This window comes from Austrofundulus limnaeus, unplaced genomic scaffold, assembly GCF_001266775.1.
Source record: "Austrofundulus limnaeus strain Quisiro unplaced genomic scaffold, Austrofundulus_limnaeus-1.0 Scaffold32, whole genome shotgun sequence".
NCBI classification, from domain to species: Eukaryota; Metazoa; Chordata; class Actinopteri; order Cyprinodontiformes; family Rivulidae; genus Austrofundulus; species Austrofundulus limnaeus.
Window position 1 is genome coordinate 1856703 of NW_013952434.1, and position 18435 is coordinate 1875137.

The 18435-nt window shown below is 37.9% G+C and overlaps 1 long non-coding RNA gene across 1 annotated transcript in view; it reads right to left on the reverse strand.

The window, feature by feature from the left end:
* Positions 1 to 12530: 12530 nt before the first annotated feature.
* Positions 12531 to 18435, reverse strand: part of LOC106515791 (uncharacterized) — a 13856-nt gene continuing 7951 nt past the window's right edge. The window contains exons 2-3 of the long non-coding RNA XR_001310043.1: positions 13717 to 13855; positions 12531 to 12783 (exon numbers count right to left, since the gene is read on the reverse strand). This is a non-coding gene — a long non-coding RNA (uncharacterized LOC106515791). The remainder of the gene's footprint in view (positions 12784 to 13716; positions 13856 to 18435) is intronic.

An 18435-nucleotide genomic window follows, 5' to 3' on the forward strand; every position in this document is an offset into this window, starting at 1 on the left:
ACTTCCGCTCACAGCCACACACTCAAATTCATGGAGCTCTTCACACACAAATGAGGATTTTAAACCTTTATTAGACGTTATATATCTACAACTACTCTGGATTCACTAATTTATTTTCCTTATAAATTGAATTATTGGCATTTATTAATTTTTGATGCCCTTTGGATCCCAGACTGAGACAGAAATTTGAGGTTTTAAACACTGAAAATGAGTTATAAATATTTGTATCTGAATTTAAGACACTTAGCTGTTTTAGATTAATTGTATGGGAACTGTCTAAAATACTGACGTTACAGTAAATAGTTGCATTAAAAACATTTTGAATATAAAACAAGTAGCTTTTTTTTGTTTGTTTAATGATTGTCCAAGTGTCTTAGAAATATTTTAAATATCCTAATTAAAATGATAGATGTATTTAAATGGCACAATCAGTGTGAAATTATGTTATAATGGTAAAATATCTCAAAATCTCACAATTGCTCACTGCAGAGAAACATTTTAAAAAGTAGTTTCAATTTGACATTTTAATTTTAGTTTATTTTTAAAAGATAGTTTCAGACAGATGAGACTGTAAAACTCACAAAGATAAACACAAAGGGGAAAAAMGACTTTCAAAGTTGTTAAAGTCAACCTAAGTTAACAAAAAAAGTCCAGATTTGTTTTTACAGCATGCTCAACTTGCAACTGAAGAACAAATTTAAGAAAAGCAGAAAGTTTGTAACAGAAATCTAAATATTGCAGAGTCTCAAAGTCCAAATCATCCAGCCTGAGTCAAGTATTTATTGCACAACAAAACTGAGCATAATCAAACTCATTCAACTCAAAAAAGTGAGAGGAAGTTTAAAAAAACACTGCAAAATTTCTCCTCAAATACAGTATGTCAGACAATGAGAATAATATAATAATTTTGAGATTAAAAGTAAACAATTTTTTTGCTCTCCGAATCTATTTTAATGAAGTAAAATTAACCTATGCCAACTACTTTCCTCAGTAAAAAAGAAAAAAAAATACAAACCCTCAGCTGCAGAGACCTTTCCATCCTTAATTATAATGAAAACCCAAACTTCAATAAACAAGMGGCTCATAATTTGCACAGTAATACTGTTAATAATTTCTAGAGGGGGAAAGAAATTGGGCACAACAAACATGATTCCTGATCATCTGACAACAACATCCTGGTGTCAAATCTGTTAGTTTGTTTAATTTTTTACTCAGCTACAAGCAGTTGGAAAACATTTTTATTGACTGAGGGTGTTAAATAGTGATTTGATTAAAACACAGACATGTAGGCACACACACACACACACACACACACACACACACACACACACACACACACACACACACACACTGTGTCCTCAAAACCTGGGAGACATCACACATGAAAGGTACTCGACATCAGAGGGAGTCAAATTGGCCTTGGCTGCGAGGATTTGGTCCAATCAACCTCCAACCGTATAATTAGTAATTAGATTGGGATTAGAGTCAACTCTGAGTGGTGGAGCATGGCCAATTCAAATCAGCATATGAAATGTGATTAAATTAATAAGAGAAAAAAATTGAAATATTAATGTCCTTTTCTTCCACTGGGTTTCTGTTTGATTGATTTGAACTTTGGTTAATTACGGACTCAGAGAGGGAAAGACTGTTGACTTTCTTTTTTTTTTAAAGTTTGCTTTATTGCATGTTGCAGAAATACTAAAAAGTCAATTGTAAATGCAACAGAACAGATCAAACCATGACAGTTTACTCTACTTATTATTTTGAGTGATGTGTTTTGTTACGGCAATCATGTTTTCTGTTTACTCAGGAGTGTTAAAACCATTAAGAATGACGTGTTTTAGCAAAACATCATGTATAACCTGAACTTTGACATTTGCATTGTATTTTTTGATATACATTAACAGTGTGTAACTGTTAGCAGTAGCATTCTTACAAAAGAAGACARAAACACTCTTCACTTGTTCCTAATGTAAAGGTTAGCATTAGATTTGTTGCATACCTGCTGCAGGAAGCTAAGGAAACAGTTGACCAATAAAAACCCTTGTTTTAAAAGTGAAGCAAAGACTTGTAGGAATTTTTATAGTTTACTCATTGGTTTTTGCAACATGTTTATCAGTTTGGCAGAAAAATAAAAAGACATGCTCCCATACTGTAGTTAGCATGTTGCTCAGTGGGCCTACTTTTCTTCCACTTTATTTAGTTTCCATTAATAAATATACAGTGCTGCAGAAAATAAAGCTATGACACTAACAAATCACAAAAGTACTTTCTCACTCGTTTCCWGTCAGACGCTTTACGAAAGAAGCTCTGTGTTCCTTTTGTTTATGAGTTTTACAGATTTTAATTTTGTGAACACAGTCTCTGCTAAACAAGCGTCAYGTTCAAGGTTGTACTCTGCTTCTTTCCGGATCCCTTCAGGGATAAACTCCATCCTACATGTGACCCAGAAAAGTGGTCCGAGAGGAATACAGGAAACAGTGCAACACAGCTGATTTGTCTTCCTCTTGGAGCTTTAGATCCATATGTTTGCAGCTAATTCCTTCGTGAACACTTCACACTTTGCTTTCCTGAGGTTTTCACAGTCAACRTGTCCGGAGAACATTTCTACAACTAATGATCGCGAAAAAATGAGCATGTGAGCACTGTTCTAAAGACACATGGTGACTGAGCTCCTTTTGATTTAAACTCTACTAGCCGTAGATAAATTACAATCAGCTCCCTTTTAGTTTCCCCGTAACCACTGTGTCAAGAGAGTGACCATTTGTGTCAAAAGTTTCCTGCATGATTAGTGCTTAGGCATTAAAAGGATTAATTTTTAACAATGAGCCTGTCATCGTGATTTAGATTTTTTAAAAAGATTTAATAACCACAGTGATCAAAGGGGTTCTTGGCTGAACTTGACAACCATTCATTTCGAAAGGGCAGGTATTTCTCCCTACCTATTAAGACCTAATTTGAAATTTGTCCAATTTCTATTATTTAAATAAACTTCACTGTTCAATTTAGTCAGGCAAAGAATAATGCATTGAACCTGCTCTTATAGCGAGCCTTTACAGTGGATGTGCCTCCACTTTCCCAGCATTAAAAGCTTTAATTATTTATCATATGAAATCCTGTTCATTTGAATGTAAAACTGAGTGCCGAGAGCTTTTAATCAGTATGAAAGATTTACCTGCGAGGAGTCACGTATGAAGCAGACATGTTAAATAATGAAGAGACAGCAAAGCACTGTTGTTAGCGCTGCTCGAGTGTTTGGTTGTGTTCGACTTCAGCAAACAGCAGCCAGGTGTGTTTCACAGAAAACAACAAGTGACGGAAGGAGAGAATGAAGTGGAAAAAAATAGAATCATTCACGAAAATAGCAGGGAAATAATTAATAACTGTGTTTTGACTTTTTTTGTGAAATTGGAAACTCACATTGCTTTCATTTAGGCAAAAATACTGTATGTTAGCATCCTCCACTGAGTACTTTTAAGTCAAAACAATGTTTTAAAATCATTTAAACTGTAGTAAATTTGAAATTAAAGTGGATGTTTCATAGGTGAGTAAAACTCACTTGCTGGATGTCAAACTGACATCTAAATATCACCAAAATTAGCTTTCAGTTGCATCTCTAATCACTCACAAACCACACTGACAAAAAGTAATATGGCTGTATAAAGACATCTCACTTCAACGCAAGTCCGTCCGTCCATCCTTTTCTGCCACTTATCTGGGATCTGGTCGCAGGGGCAGTAGCCTGAAGGGCTCGACACACGGGAGGCGAAGTCGCTCGCTCTCCATTCATTTCCTATGGAGCCTGTGCGGTGAAGCGACAATCGCTTGCCCTCCTCCAGCTAAGTGACTGGCGAAAATAGTGCATGTGAAATTTCGCGCTCGTACACGTAGACGTGCACACGCGAGCTTGCGACGCGACATTTGAAAGTTGAAAAATGTTCAACTTTTGTCGCTGTCGCTTAGCGTACAACCAATCAGCGAGGGTTTCATTGACTGACCAATGAGAGGAGAGTGTGCTACACACTGCAGTTAGCTAACACTTTCACCAAGTGATTACTAAAAAGCTTTCTGGGAATTTATTGGCACCAGGGTGAAGTTTATGTTAAGTTTTTCCTCATAAAACTGTATCTTGATGTGTTTGTTTTTCAATATCATTAGCATCGCAAGATTTGTTTAGTTTACACGTCCGTAATGCACACCCGCCTTCAGAGTCAAGAACCAATCATATTTTGTGAAGACAAGCGATCTGAGAGCGCGATTCGCAACGCTGCGATCGCTATCGCGTCCCGTGTGTCGGGTTTCACCCTGGCTGCGATGACAGCCGTTAATCGCTGTAGTTTGTCACTGCCCGTGTGTCGAACCCTTAAGCAGAGAGACCCAGACTTCTCTCTCCCCAGCCACTTGGACCAGCTCGTCCGTGGGAATCCCAAAGTGTTCCCAGGCCAGCCGAGAAACACAGTCCCTCCAGCGTGTCCTGGGTCTTCCTCTGGGCCTCCTCCCAGTGGGACATGTCTGGAACACCTCACCAGGGAGGCGTCCAGGAGGCATCCTTACCAGATGCCCGAGCCACCTCAATTGGCTCCTCTCAACGTGGAGGAGCAGCAGCTCTACTCTGAATCCCTTCCGGATGACCGAGTTTCTCACCCTGTCTCTAAGGGAGAGCCCAGCCACCCTGCGAAGGAAACACATTTCAGCCGCTTGTATCCGCAATCTCGTTCTTTCGGTCACTATCCAAAGCTCATGACCATAGATGAGGGTAGGAATGTAGACCGACCGGTAAACTGAGAGCTTCGCCTTCTGGATCAGCTCCTGCCTCACCACGACAGACCGTATGCAAGTGCTTGGAATAAATTATAAATGGCATTTGTGGTGGAATTTCCTAAACATCTCAAAACATTTGCAAATATTCTCAATTTCCTTGTGTGAGATGGACAACCTCATAATCAAGTTGACATTTTATTTTCTTATTTTTTTTAACGTGCAAAGACATTATTTTAAGCAACTTGGTACTTGGTACATATGGTTTTACCATTTTGTCACACAACTGTCACATTTTCTTTTGAACTTGGCTCAACCAAAGTGAAACAGGAAGTGACATCAAAGGGGTACATTTTAAAAAAGGAAACTCTATTGTCTTTGTTTATTAAAACAATATTGTTTTAACTTTGATTCTTCTTTGTTTCACTCTGATAGCATCTCAAAATAAGGATAGCATCTCAAAATAATCTAAAGAAACCATTCTTCTCTACAGTCTGTGTTGTTAGACTTTTAGCATTGCTTTGTTTACTTTTAGACATTCCCCTTTGATGTCACTTCCTGTAACTTCACATATCTCAACAACCGTTCATCTCAGCAGTGTGATTTTTGCTTTTGAGTATTTTACCTGTGTTTTCTCTCCAAAAGTGCATTCATATTTATTACAAAAATTTGATGTCAGAGGCACTTTAAAGTGTAGATAATGCAGATGTCATTTTATGGCATCTGAGCTGTGGTAGTTTGGTAACTTTTGGGCTGCAGGTTTCAGCTCAGGATGTCAGGAAGGGCACTGAGTAAAAAAAAATGTTCAAAAAAAAGGCTAAAAGAAAAACCAACATCTCACAGCATCTATAGCTGCAAATAGTAGATCAGTTGACATGTACTTCCATACAATTTTACATAAATGTAATAATTTACATGAATACGCTCATTCACATCTATTCATTCCATTTAGTTATTTATGTAGCTTGTGATTCTATAAAAAAAATGCTATTTTCAACTTTAATCTATCAAATTTAAATGTCTTTGATGGTCTGAATATATTACCAGACAATGTAAGCCTTTTTTATTTACAAGATAAGAGCGTTTATGTCGGCCTATTGCACACTATATTTACTGAAAGAGAGGATTTCTTGGCAGAGGCAGCTAATATGTTTTATTAATGAAGATGCTTGTTTTGCAGAGGGAGGGGTAAGGAAAGCTTGCACTCCGCTCAGAGGGGGAGGCATGATCACTCAGTGCATTAAAATGTATGATACAAGGGAGTTAGTGGGACGGTTATCCATGCGCAGAGAGCAAAGACGAATAAATATTGAAACATCTTTATGAAATATTAACACCAACACAAACAATGAAAGTAACTGAGGGATTTAGGAGTGGCCAAAAAGCCCACAGGGGATACGTTTTTAAATGAAGCAAGCTGTATGAAGYCTTTCAGACGATCATCACTGGAGGGTGGAATAGATGTAATTTTCTGAAGTATTTTAAATAAACTTCTTCACACAGTAAAATARCATATAACTCTTTAAGATCATGTCGCTCCTTAGAGAACTCTCTGTATTTGTTGCATGTTTTGAATACAGAAGAGTAAGAAGAGGAGCTGCATATGAAATATAGAGATGTTTGATTTATAGTAGATGCATCTTGGGGTGCAATATTTAACCAAAAGATGGCTCAACAGGAAGAAAGGACTATTTCTTGCATATCATTTTGATATGATACAATTTCTTTGTTCCTCTTTTCTACGACAGAGAATATTTTGTGCTTGTCTCAAGGCCCCTTTGTTGCTTTGACATTAATACTTTTTTTGTGACACAAAAAAAGACATTAATACTTTTTTCATGAGATGTTTAAACAAAGCAAAAAGCATTTCAGTTATGATTCTGAAAAATGTATCAGAGAAAATGTAATAGTAAACAGGAATTTACTACAATGTCTTTCAAATGACAAGAATTGGATTGACTTTTTCACATGCTGTGTGTTTGACAGTCAAAATGCATGTAAAATCTGTAAGAAGAATTTACAGTGCAAACTTTTTTTTACAATACAAGTGTTTGAACATGTATGATTAAATGTATACACCTTACCAAAACCAGGGATTTTTACGCAAGGATGATAAACAAATACTTGGCCCCTGTATGAATAATGTGGCCCTTCGATGGCCCCTTACTCAGAAAAATCCTAGGTCTGCCACTGTGTAGCAGCTCCCCCAGGTGACCCGGAGGGACAGACAGAAACGTGTTTCTGTGTCTCAGGCGTAGGAGYCCACAGCTGCATGCTGCGTCTGCTCTCCCCGCCTGTAGACATGCTGCCATTCATCGCCTCATTACCATGGAGGAGAGGAGCCGAGGATGGGTGAAGGTAGGCTGCACAGACTGCAATCAGCTTCCTGTTGCTGTTTGTCTCGCACCACGTAGCACATTTTAGTTTCTCCATGCTCCATAGCCGCTAGTAATAAAAGTTACCATAAGCTGACAAGTAAAACTGAAAAAAGGAGGAAAATGTGAAACAAGAATTAAATCAAATGGTGAGGGACATATTACTATTTAACATCTTAATGATATCTGTCCTACTGCTATGAGGCGCAAATATTACAAGATTATTACCATCATCTCAATCCATACAGATCCTATCATTGATTAAAGAGGTACCGATTAAAGGTAATTTTTGTAAAAGTTATGAAAAAATAATATTTTATTTATTTTGGAYGGCTAATGAAGTTACCTAAGGTTAGATAATTAGAGTTTAATTCTGACAACACTGACGAGCTAATGACTAATATGGCTATAAACTATGGCTGTTAAATGTTAAAATTAAAAGCCTCGATCCAACACAGAAAACTGATCCAGTTCTCTGACTTGAACATTTGCAAACATGTAAAATAAACAACCTTACAACACTGGACCATTCACTCAGATCATCCCTCTGGCTATATAGAGTCTGAGCAAATGACCCAAATTCACTCACAAAACTGCTTTTTACAGAACCAAACCACACCCCCCGGTAATTACATCATAGACCTGGCCTAACTATTTGACTGACAGGGAGTTCTGCAAACCTTAAATGTAAAAGTCTATGTATTTAACATGTGTTAAATTAAATAAACATTAAATGGTTTCTAAAAATCCACAAATTAATCACAGAAGTTCATAGACAGGACACTGATCATAAAAAAACATTTCAGTATCAATAAAAATCAATAAAAATAAACTAAATATGCTATTTGCTGCCAACTTAAAATAACACGCAGACACTTCTTTATAAACCTGTACACTAATGTCAGATTTACAATATCTGTTTGTTTTGTCTGGCAGAAACGTTATGATAAACATGTTGCAAGTGCTACAGCTAGTTGCTGCTGCCTCTGTTTACACAACATAAAAGGTAAAAACTATGTAAAATTCATGTAAGTGTTTGTATTAGCAGCTTTGCAATTTTACRATCAGAGTTGCTTTGAGTGTTTTTTTGGAGAATTTAACTCTATTTCTCCAAACTGATCTACAACTGGTAACATATTGCTTGTTCATAACTTTTCCACAGAACTCTACTTCACAAAAGCTGAACTATCCCTTTAAATATTCAACCAAACAGCAAATATCTCATTTACGGTTGTCAAAGGAAGAAACATACTTGTGAAATGGTTTTCTTTTTCAATGACTCCATCTTGTTTAATTATGTTGCTGTAAATTGGCTTCAAAGATTACAGCCTAAGCACAAAATACAACAAGATGGATTTTCATATATGGATGCCTCCTGTGTTTCAGCACTATTTAAAGTTTGGCCATAAATTAAGATGTGATGCATTATTCATGACCACATTTCCTCTTTCTCCCTAGACAGAGGGCTGGGTGTTATGCAAAGTGGAGATCTCGCTCCTCCGCTTCTTCTTTATCTACCCAGCTCTGTCTCCTTTAATGGCGGTCTACATTATCTCACTAATGGTCTGAATCAATGTCACACTTTACACACACACACACACGTCAAAGCCACAGAATCACACACATTGTTGAGGCAAATTTGGCAGCACATCAAAGTGGTCCGAATACACATCAAGTTGCACAGAAAGTTCTGATTTAAATTACAGTTGCTAGCAATAACACAGCATCTTTCATACCGAACGGTAAAATTTGGGGTGTAAATTCACTGCACACTTCTTAGCTTGCTTGCAAACTACAACATGTTCTTTTCAGGCTGCTGGTTTTTTGAAGTCAAGTTCAGCCAAGGATGAGAGATAAACACAGAAATGAAAGATGCCTCGCTATTAAAAGACGGACACAATGTGGTGGAAAACGCTCATGGTTTTCTCACTGGAGATCTAAAGATTGTTAATGTGGAGTGGTGAATGTAACGTGGTGTTCTTCCCAGCGGGGGATTGGTACACTGTGGCCAGACCAAGGCTGCATTGCTGAAAGGTGGAAGAAAGTGTTGACAGCAATTTCGCCGCAGGGTGGGAGCACACACAGAGCTCCCCAGGTGCCCTGGCCTATACACAGTGTCTGATTGCAATAAATTGTGCCGCTGTTTTTAGTACACAAACAAACCGCACTGTAAGCCGGGCATCTCGGTTCACAGAAATACTATAGTGAGAGGTAAGAAAAGGSAGAAGAGCAGCAAACTGACCAGAGTAGATATGCTCATAACCTTTCCACAACCGCATTTTAAAGTATCAAAGCTATTGTTTCAGGTCATATTAAAAATCTTTTTTTCTTCTTCTTTTTTTAATGCTATAATAAAAAAAATACTGAGTACGCTTAAGTATTTCTCAAATTAAATAAAAAATATATATCATTGTTCAAGCATTGAACCATTTGCAAAAAGCCCAACCCTCTATGTACAGTAAGACTTGTGTCTGGATCAAGGATGAGCAACTGGTGGCCCACGGGCAGAATGTGAACCGCAGGTCACTTATGTCCAGCTAGCCAATGAGCTCACACACCCCACATAAACACAATAACTTCTCTTTTTTTACTTTGAAAAAAGCAATCAAAGCAGCTCTTATAATCTGTGTTAGATTCTAAACAAATAATTAAATACATTATAAGTAAAATCTTTTTTTTTTGGTGGAAGTAGATCTGTTCACAGAATTTCAAAGCAAACCCAAGTGTTTAGTCTGCTTAAGGCCCTGTCATAGTGTGACAGTTTAGTGAACTTACGTCGACTTGTGAACATTTTATTATTTTACTCATGTCGGTTGTAWTCGATCTAATTGTTAGCATTACAGTGTATATGGGTTCAAAAGAGGCTTCTAGTACGTTTTTATTTAATTCCATCTTTTGTTTAGACATCTTTAGTGTTTCACAAGTTGGCATAAGTTGTGTAAAATGTCTACACATTCTCACTCCCGACTCGTCACATATTGACGCTTTTCCAAAGTTCCCTCTGCGTCTTATTTTGACGCATCAGGTGACCCCCTCGCGTCAGTCCTTGACGCCCGCGGCTTTTCCGGGTTGCGCCACCAGGGGTCTTTGGGTCGGGGGTCTGAGGTTAACATGAGGGATCAGGATTAATGGTTAAGTTTAGGTACTGGGATCAGGGGTAGGATGTCCATGGTGAATATTAGGTAATTTCAGGCTTTGGAACATGTTGAGGTGAATTTCCTACATTTTCTAAAAATGGTTAATTTTACGTACTAGGGTCAGGGACAGGATGTCTAAAGTGAACAAAGGTAATTTCAGGCTTCGAAACGGTAGTTTTTGCGCATTTTCTACACTTTCTGAAAATATGACAACAGATTTCGCCCCATCTCGTCAGTAACTGACGTGACGGGGGTACCCGGCGCGTCAAAATCGGACGTAGAGGGAACCTTGGAAAAGCGTCAATATGTGACGACATGGGAGTGAGAATGGGTTGAAAATGTCATAGTGTGACAGGGCCTTTAGAGACACTGTCTGCCATGAAGGATTTTAATACAAGTCGCCACTGGAACAYGTTCCACAAAGCTAAATATTTGAAGTATAGTGAAGAAGTAAGTACATAAACAAAAGCAACTTTTACCAGAACCAGAACCACACAGGAGTCTGCACTCAAGGCATCTTGTGCCATTGCACTTTAGCTCACTTCATATGTTTTGTATTCATATTCATTAAGAATACTACTGTTATACATGCATTTGTGCTTGAGATGTGTTAAGTTGCTGCCCTTTTGTTGGTTTAATAAGCACATATATGTAAGAAAATTCGTGTTCAATAAACTGAAGTCAATATTAAAAACACCATCGTTAAATAAAATGGTTTGTAGAAGGAATCAAACCATACAACACCAGAATTCTGGATCTGAGTGAGGTTTATTGTCACTTGAGCTGACAGGAAGCCAACACTGGCGAAAAACCAGGAAGTTCATCAATTTATACATGTTCTTCAATGCCTGCGTTCGCCCTCTACTGACCTACGGCTGAATCACAGGCATTCAGACAAAATTCTCAGCTAATGTCATCAAAACGGTTGATTATGTGTTGTTATATAATTCGAACATGTAACTAATCTATATCAATCAAAACATATTAGATTAAACATTGTCAACATTACAAAAAGGAAAACCTAAAAATATAGTGTTGTGCATTTAACATCACCTCTAATAACTATAAATTTCTTCATATATATACATTTTTAAACAGCTTCAAACTGTTTTATTACATTTAGGTAAATGTGCAGCAGTATGTGGCCCTCTGGTAGTGTCAATAAAAAACTGAGACCCCTTTCATCATTTAAGTTGCCCATCCCAGGTCCAGATGTACAAATGATGATATGCTAGATGCTGACTTTTGAACTAAATGGTTCTCATTAGAAGGAACATAAACATAATTTCAGAGATAATTTCACATCGTGGTTTGCCAGACGGCAGGGCTCCTTTCACGTCAGAGCATCTATTATGAGCTCAGGTCAAGAAAAGTTTTTGGATATTAATTTTTTTTATTTTTATTTTTATTTTTTTGTTTCTGCCTGGCAGACAAACTGTTTGGGCCCACAGATGCACTGGAAACAACTGCGAATCTCAGCTGAGAGAACCGATGTTCTCTGCCAAACTTATTCAATAATTATTTAAATACAACAGGAAAGTAATTTCCAGGAGAACAAAAGTGCTTCAAAYGTCTCTGGTCTGATTATGAACAATCACTTACAACACAAAGCACTTTCTTTTACAGACTTTCATTTTTAGTCATATTCCGTTATTTTATCACTCAGAGCTTTTTTATCCATGGGCTCCGAACACTTAAAGGTTATTTCAGAAATTCTTTGCATGGGGAGAAAAAATTAAATGAAACATGGCCTKTAAAATGGGCTGCGACGTCTCAGCTGAGATCCCCACTCTGTCGAACGGTGCTCTTATTTTCCAGAAAGTGTTTGCCTCTGATCTCATCCATCTTGCTTATGCAAATGTCRCTCTTAATTTGGTTAGGGGGCAGAGTCATGGGGGAGATCAGAGAAAGTACAATCTTGTTTACCTTAATGGGCAATGTTTTTAGGCCGGTTAACCAACTCAAAGGCTCATTTAGTCAGATTACAAGCAGGACTAAAAAGTCTAATCAGAACTTGATTTTAACCACTGTACTTTGTATTTCTATAACCGGTCTCTCTATTTGGCACTAAAATGACCACAAGTCTTTGTCGACTTGTGTGCATAAAAAGCAGATAAATAAATAACTTGAAATAAACCGAGATGCACAAATAAGACACTAACCCCCTGCGTAAAACAGTTTGAAGTATCCCTTTCTGCCAATGTGTCTTCTAAGTCTTTAATCGCATGCAAAATAACATGCAAAGTAATGTGACCCCCCAATGTGGACGTAACGATTGAGGTGTGAGCAATTCCTCCACAGAAAGCAACAATAATGATCCGAAATTGCAGCGAGAACAAAGGGCCAGGGTATAATAATTACAGCTGCCACTGACCCTTCTGCGATGGCTGAGCGCAGTGAGAGGGCACCTGAGAATAATTGTTGCCAGCTGAATCCAGTCAGTTCGCCGTGAATGTCCACTCGCCGCAGTACACAGCTCTCCTTTTCTTCATATGCCTTCGAACCGCTGGGAGCTTTTGTCAAAAACACAAGATTAATTGTTCTTTTTTTTTTCTTTGACTCTGCCATTTTCTCTTTAGGTCAGTTGTCAGTGGTTTCACATTAATACAGTGCAGCACATCGACTTTCTTATTTGGGAAAAAATAGTCACTCCTATGTTTCTCAGTCCTTTTGGTGCAAATTATTCTCACTGCTTCATGATACGAGTTTCTGCACAACTAAAAAAAACATACAGAATAAATTAAACTAGCACTCCTTTATTAGAATCCTATTTCCTGTTGCCTTCCATGCAAAAGTTTTTATCCAAAATGTTTCATAGTCTGCACTCAGATTATATGATGGGACTACAACAACACTGCATTATAGCCATTTTGTGTTTGCTAAGATTGATTAGCTGTGTCGACACTTTTGAAATGGATTGACTACAAAATTATATTCGTTGTAGATCGGTGGTTATTTTTAAAGTGTATCATTAAAATCCATCCACCGCTTCATGAGATAATTTGCTAACAGACAAACACACACAGGCATGATTGCTCACCTTTCATTATATAAAAGTTTTTAAAATCACTTTTAAGAAAAACCATTTGTCCTGTTGCTATGTTTTAAGAGATAAGTTCCTTGTTATAGTCTCAATAAGAATTTCCTTCCTATAAAAATTTGTATTTTACCAGGAAACAATCAAAATCTATTTTTAAGGGAATCCTGGCCATGGTAGGCAGCAGTAAACACAGTTACATTTTCAAAGGAAATAAGAATCATGACAATATGAGATTTCATCACAAAACATCTGAATATTAAAAGTGACACAAGATTACAACGTAATTCTTATTGCTTCATAAGGACTTTTTGTAATATTTACCAAAAATGAAAAAGTGCAGCAGCCAAAACTGAGAGTTACGGTGAAAGTTTTCGTCTAAATATAAATGTCAATTGTCAATTATTACCCTGTCAATGCCTCTGTGAGCGTGACCTTTAACCTTTAACACCACCAGCAGCACCGAGCTCGCTGCTCTTCTCTCTGCAGCCATTTCCTCCGTCAGTAGAGCCTGAGAGTCGAGTCACACCAACATGCTCCACTGCGCCCTGTGAAAGGATGACACGTTAGTGTGAAAGGCAGCCTAAGGGATGCAGTGTGTGTGTGTGTGTGTGAGAGATAGCGAGAGAGAGAGAGCGAGAGAGCGAGAGAGCGAGAGAGAGAGAGAGAGAGAGAGAAGGTAAGTGAACATCCAGGTTTTTGGCTTGTAGCAGTGCCAGCACATCATTACCTGTGCACTTTGATGGGTGTGACATTCACCTCACACACCACTGCGGCCATTCATTTAGCCACACACACACACACACACACACACACACACACACACACACCAATGGTGTAATGTTCAATCAGCCATACAAGAGAAAAAACGGTCACCTTGCCTGACATTTTTCCTTTCTTTCACAAAGACTCACATGCTCTCACACATAACAAACAATTGTTGCAAATTTTATTTCGCTACTGAGAATTTCAGCTCAAAAATGAAAAGAAGATGGGTCTTTGTTTAACAAAACTGGCTTCATAAAATGTATAAAAAAGGCAGGAAATGCAGGAACTTCAGTTAATTTATGCACCGGCAATGAGCATGCGATGTGGAGTCAGCACAAAAGACCAGCTTTAATCCATGCATGACCACTCGGCTCATTTTAATTTGGTACCTAAAACCATGAACTGTTGTTCATGTTCTTAGTATTTATGAATTTTTTTCTTTTTCTTGCAAATGAACCAAAACAARGCTTTACATTTCATCTTATGAGCCAAAGTCCACATTTAACATACACCCCCCTCCAAAAGTAGTGGAACAGCAAGTYAMATTCTTGTTTTTGTTGTTCACTAAAGATATTTAGGTTTAAGATCAAAAGAAGAGCAAGTTCAGATTGTTTTATTTCCTGGTATTTACATGTAGATGTGTTAAACAACTCAGAACATACCACCCTTTGTCTGAACCCACCCATTTTTCAAGTGCAAACTATTGGAGCACAAGACTGACAGGTGTTTCTTATTGACCAGGTGCTGCTTTTAAGGTTGATTGTTCAAATATTAAATACAGTAGCTCTGCATGACTAGTCTACTGTTTGTCCTGGGGTTAAACATATAAAGTAGATTTTTCTTGTAGAGGATAAATAAGAGGGTAAACCATCATGAAAACCAGAGAATTGTCTATAAGTGAAAAGCTGAGAAAAAAGGGAAAATCAATCAGAGCCATTGGACAAAYATTGGAACATTGGGCATAGCACAACAATTTGGAATGTCCTGAATAAGAAATAAACTACTGGTGTACTGAACAAAAGACGTCCAACAGGTCGGCCAAAGAAAACAACAGTAGTTGATGACAGACATATTGTGAGAGCTTTGAAGAAAATAACAAAACGTCAGTGACATCACCAACCTCTGCAGTTCAGGGATGAAGGGCATCACAACCCATTGTTTGAAGAGAGCAGAAAWATAGAGGCCAYACACAAAGATGCAAACCACTCATTAGTAATRAGAATCTTAAGRCCAGATTGAAATTTGCAAAGAGGTACAGTGATGAGCCGCWAAAGTTCTGGAAGACAATCCTATGGAYTGATGAGACCAAGATTAATCTCTACCAAAGTGATGGAAAGGTCAAAGTGTGGAGAAAGAAAGGAACTGCTGATGATCAGAAGCACACAAGCTCATCTTTGAAGCATGGTGCAGGTAATGTCATGGCTGCTTCTGGAACAGGCTCATTAATATTTATTGATGATGTAACTGATGATGGTGGCAGCAAAAGGAATTCTGAAGTGTACAGAAACATTTTGTTTGCCAATTTACAGAGAATGTATCCAAACTAATCGAAGAAATTTTATCATGCAGCAGGAAAGTGACCCAAAGCACACTGCTAACAAAACAAAGGACTTCATCAGGGGGAAAAAGTTGGAAGTTTTAGACTGGCCAAGTCAATCACCTGACCAGAACCCAACAGAGGAATTTACCTCCTGAAGAGGAGACTGAGAAATGAAAGAAGCTGTGGTAAAAGCCTGGAACAACATCACAAGTGAAGAATGCAACAGTTTGTTGTTGATGGGTCACAGGCTTGAGGCAGTCATTGCAAGGGTTATGCCGGCAAATATTAAATGTTATTAAGACATTTTGTTCCAATACATTTACTCACCAAAAAATCCTGTGGTGTAATACAACCGGTGATATATCCGAAGCTGTTTAACACATCTACACGCAAATATCAGGAAATACAAGCTGACATTCTGAAGTCTTGTCTCATGCTCATCTTTTGATCTTAAACTCTGATGTCTTCAGTGAACAACGAAAACAAGAGAATTTGACTTACTGTTCCGATTTGACTGCAGTTCTTATATCAAAATTATATATTTTCATGTAAAACAAACAAACAAAAAATAAAAGCTCCAGCAGTGTCAAAGTCTGGTGTTTTAAAAATGAAAAATGTAAATAACTTTAGAGATCAGGAGTTTAAAATGATTGCTCAAATCTTTGAATGTGGGTTTGTGTAAAAAAACATTATAAACAAGTATTGTGGCTCTTTRATGACTTGAAATTGGATAAATTAAGTTTAATGTTGACAGGATTGATGAGTTAATGCAGATTGTTGTCTTAAATCATTTTTTATCTCAGGGAAATCATAGAGATTTACAAAAATCTCATTATAAAATTACTTGAGTTGGGGTAAATTTTGAAAGCAACAATTAATAACTTTAACATTTCTTCTACAAAAATATTTCTGACTTGTCTTATTTCCTGAAAAAATTTCTCTGTCTATCTATCAGCTATAATTGACAATAAAATTTGACTAAAGCAAAGGTTTTCTGTGAAATAAACAACCTAATAAACAAGACATTACAAACAAATCCATATTTGCTTTCACACAGTTTCACACATATTTGCCATCTTTGAGCTTTTACTGTTCGACTCTCCATTAACTCGTGCTTTCTGTTGTTCTGTTTTAGCAGCCCGCGCAGCTCCTCGCAGCTTCGCGGCGTCTCTGTGTGAGCACTGGAGCCATCTGTTGGGGTAAACGTGTTGTCAGAAGCAGTGAAAGTGAGATGGCAGGGAAGAGACGCTCGCCCCGAGGCGCTTCCTCCGTCATCCATCCTTGAATCCTGCTGTGCAGACCATGAACATTAACTTCCCAAAGCACTCTGGGTAATCACGTTCTGCCTCGCACTAGCCAAAACAAAGATTGCAGGGGATTTACTGATGCCGCGCTTGGCACGGCAAGCGACGGCTGACAGCGAACGAACACTTCATTCACAAACGCTTCATTGGAAGCAAGACCCAAAGCAGATAAGTGACTTCATTTGAGGAGAGATCAGCGTGAAAGATCTTTTGATAATGCTTACGCTAACAAATGCTTTCACTGAAACCATACTAATCTTTTGTATGTATTTACATCCCTGCAGGCCGTGTTTGGTATCCAGTATAAATCTATTTGTGGCAAAAATGTGCAGACTCTTTAGTTCATTTGAGTTTTCCTCCCTTTTTTAATTGTCTCTCTTTTTACATCTTAAGACTCGCATCCCAAAAACATCTGCCACCCCACCACAACAGACAGGTTGATAAATGAAGAAAGAGACAAGCAGATGTTGAGGAGATAAACAGGTAGAAGGAAGCGAACGTGCACACACGTCCATCATGTCTAAACAACATCTCGAGCAATAGATTTCCTTCCGAACTCCATCTGGAACGTGAGACACATAGAGTCATGTGCCGACCAGTGAGGTGACTGTAATTTGTTTGCCTGCATGACTGTAATGTTCAGCTTCTCTCCAGGTTAAACCACAATTACTTCCTAGCAAACACAGTGGTACTAAATGGACCACAGCGCCCGGTCTTACCATCTGTTGCTTGCTTGCAGCAGGATGTGAGGATGACTGGAAAAACGGCTTCCAAACTAAATGTTCCACAGACGACACTTCATTTAATGTATGTATGGATTTATGTGTCAGCAAACATAAATGCCATGTTAACAAATGTGATCGCAAAGTACAGTATATGCATGCGGCAAACAAAGGCAYACATAGAAACGCACGCAAAGATGCAAAGCGAAGCTTCAACGGGATTCAGTGTCTAAAGTCTGCAATCTGGAGCAGCTCAGAGTTTTCTCAGTGATAAGTCTCAATACATATGGAATGTGTTTTTCCTAAACTCAGCCGGAGGCCCAATCACCTAAAAGTGTTTTTTTTTTTCTGCTTTTGCAAAACTTTCAACGTCCAACAGAAAAAATGACTTTTAAGGAAAGATTTGCCACAGCCTTAAAAGTCAAACACCATCCTACCAGGCAGGAAATCTAAGTTGATTGATTCTCTAAAATTGTTTCAAGATTTACATTTACTTTTCTAAATGCACTTATAGATGACACTTAAATATAACTTATTTCTTATAAAATTTTTCAAATCATATTATGAAGCACAAATGGGCTGTTGTTCAGTTTTGTTTGACATTTGGCTCTAAAAGAAAGACAGCAATCAGCGCTTCCAACACTTTGTGTCTCAAGTCTGTCTAGAAGCGACCCCCTCCAATTCCACAATTACACCTTCCTTTGGTGCAACTCATGAAGAAATTAAAAAAATACAATATGCAAAACCATGCCCAAGCTAATTAGCAGCAAGCTGCCTCTCAATTGGGGGGGGGG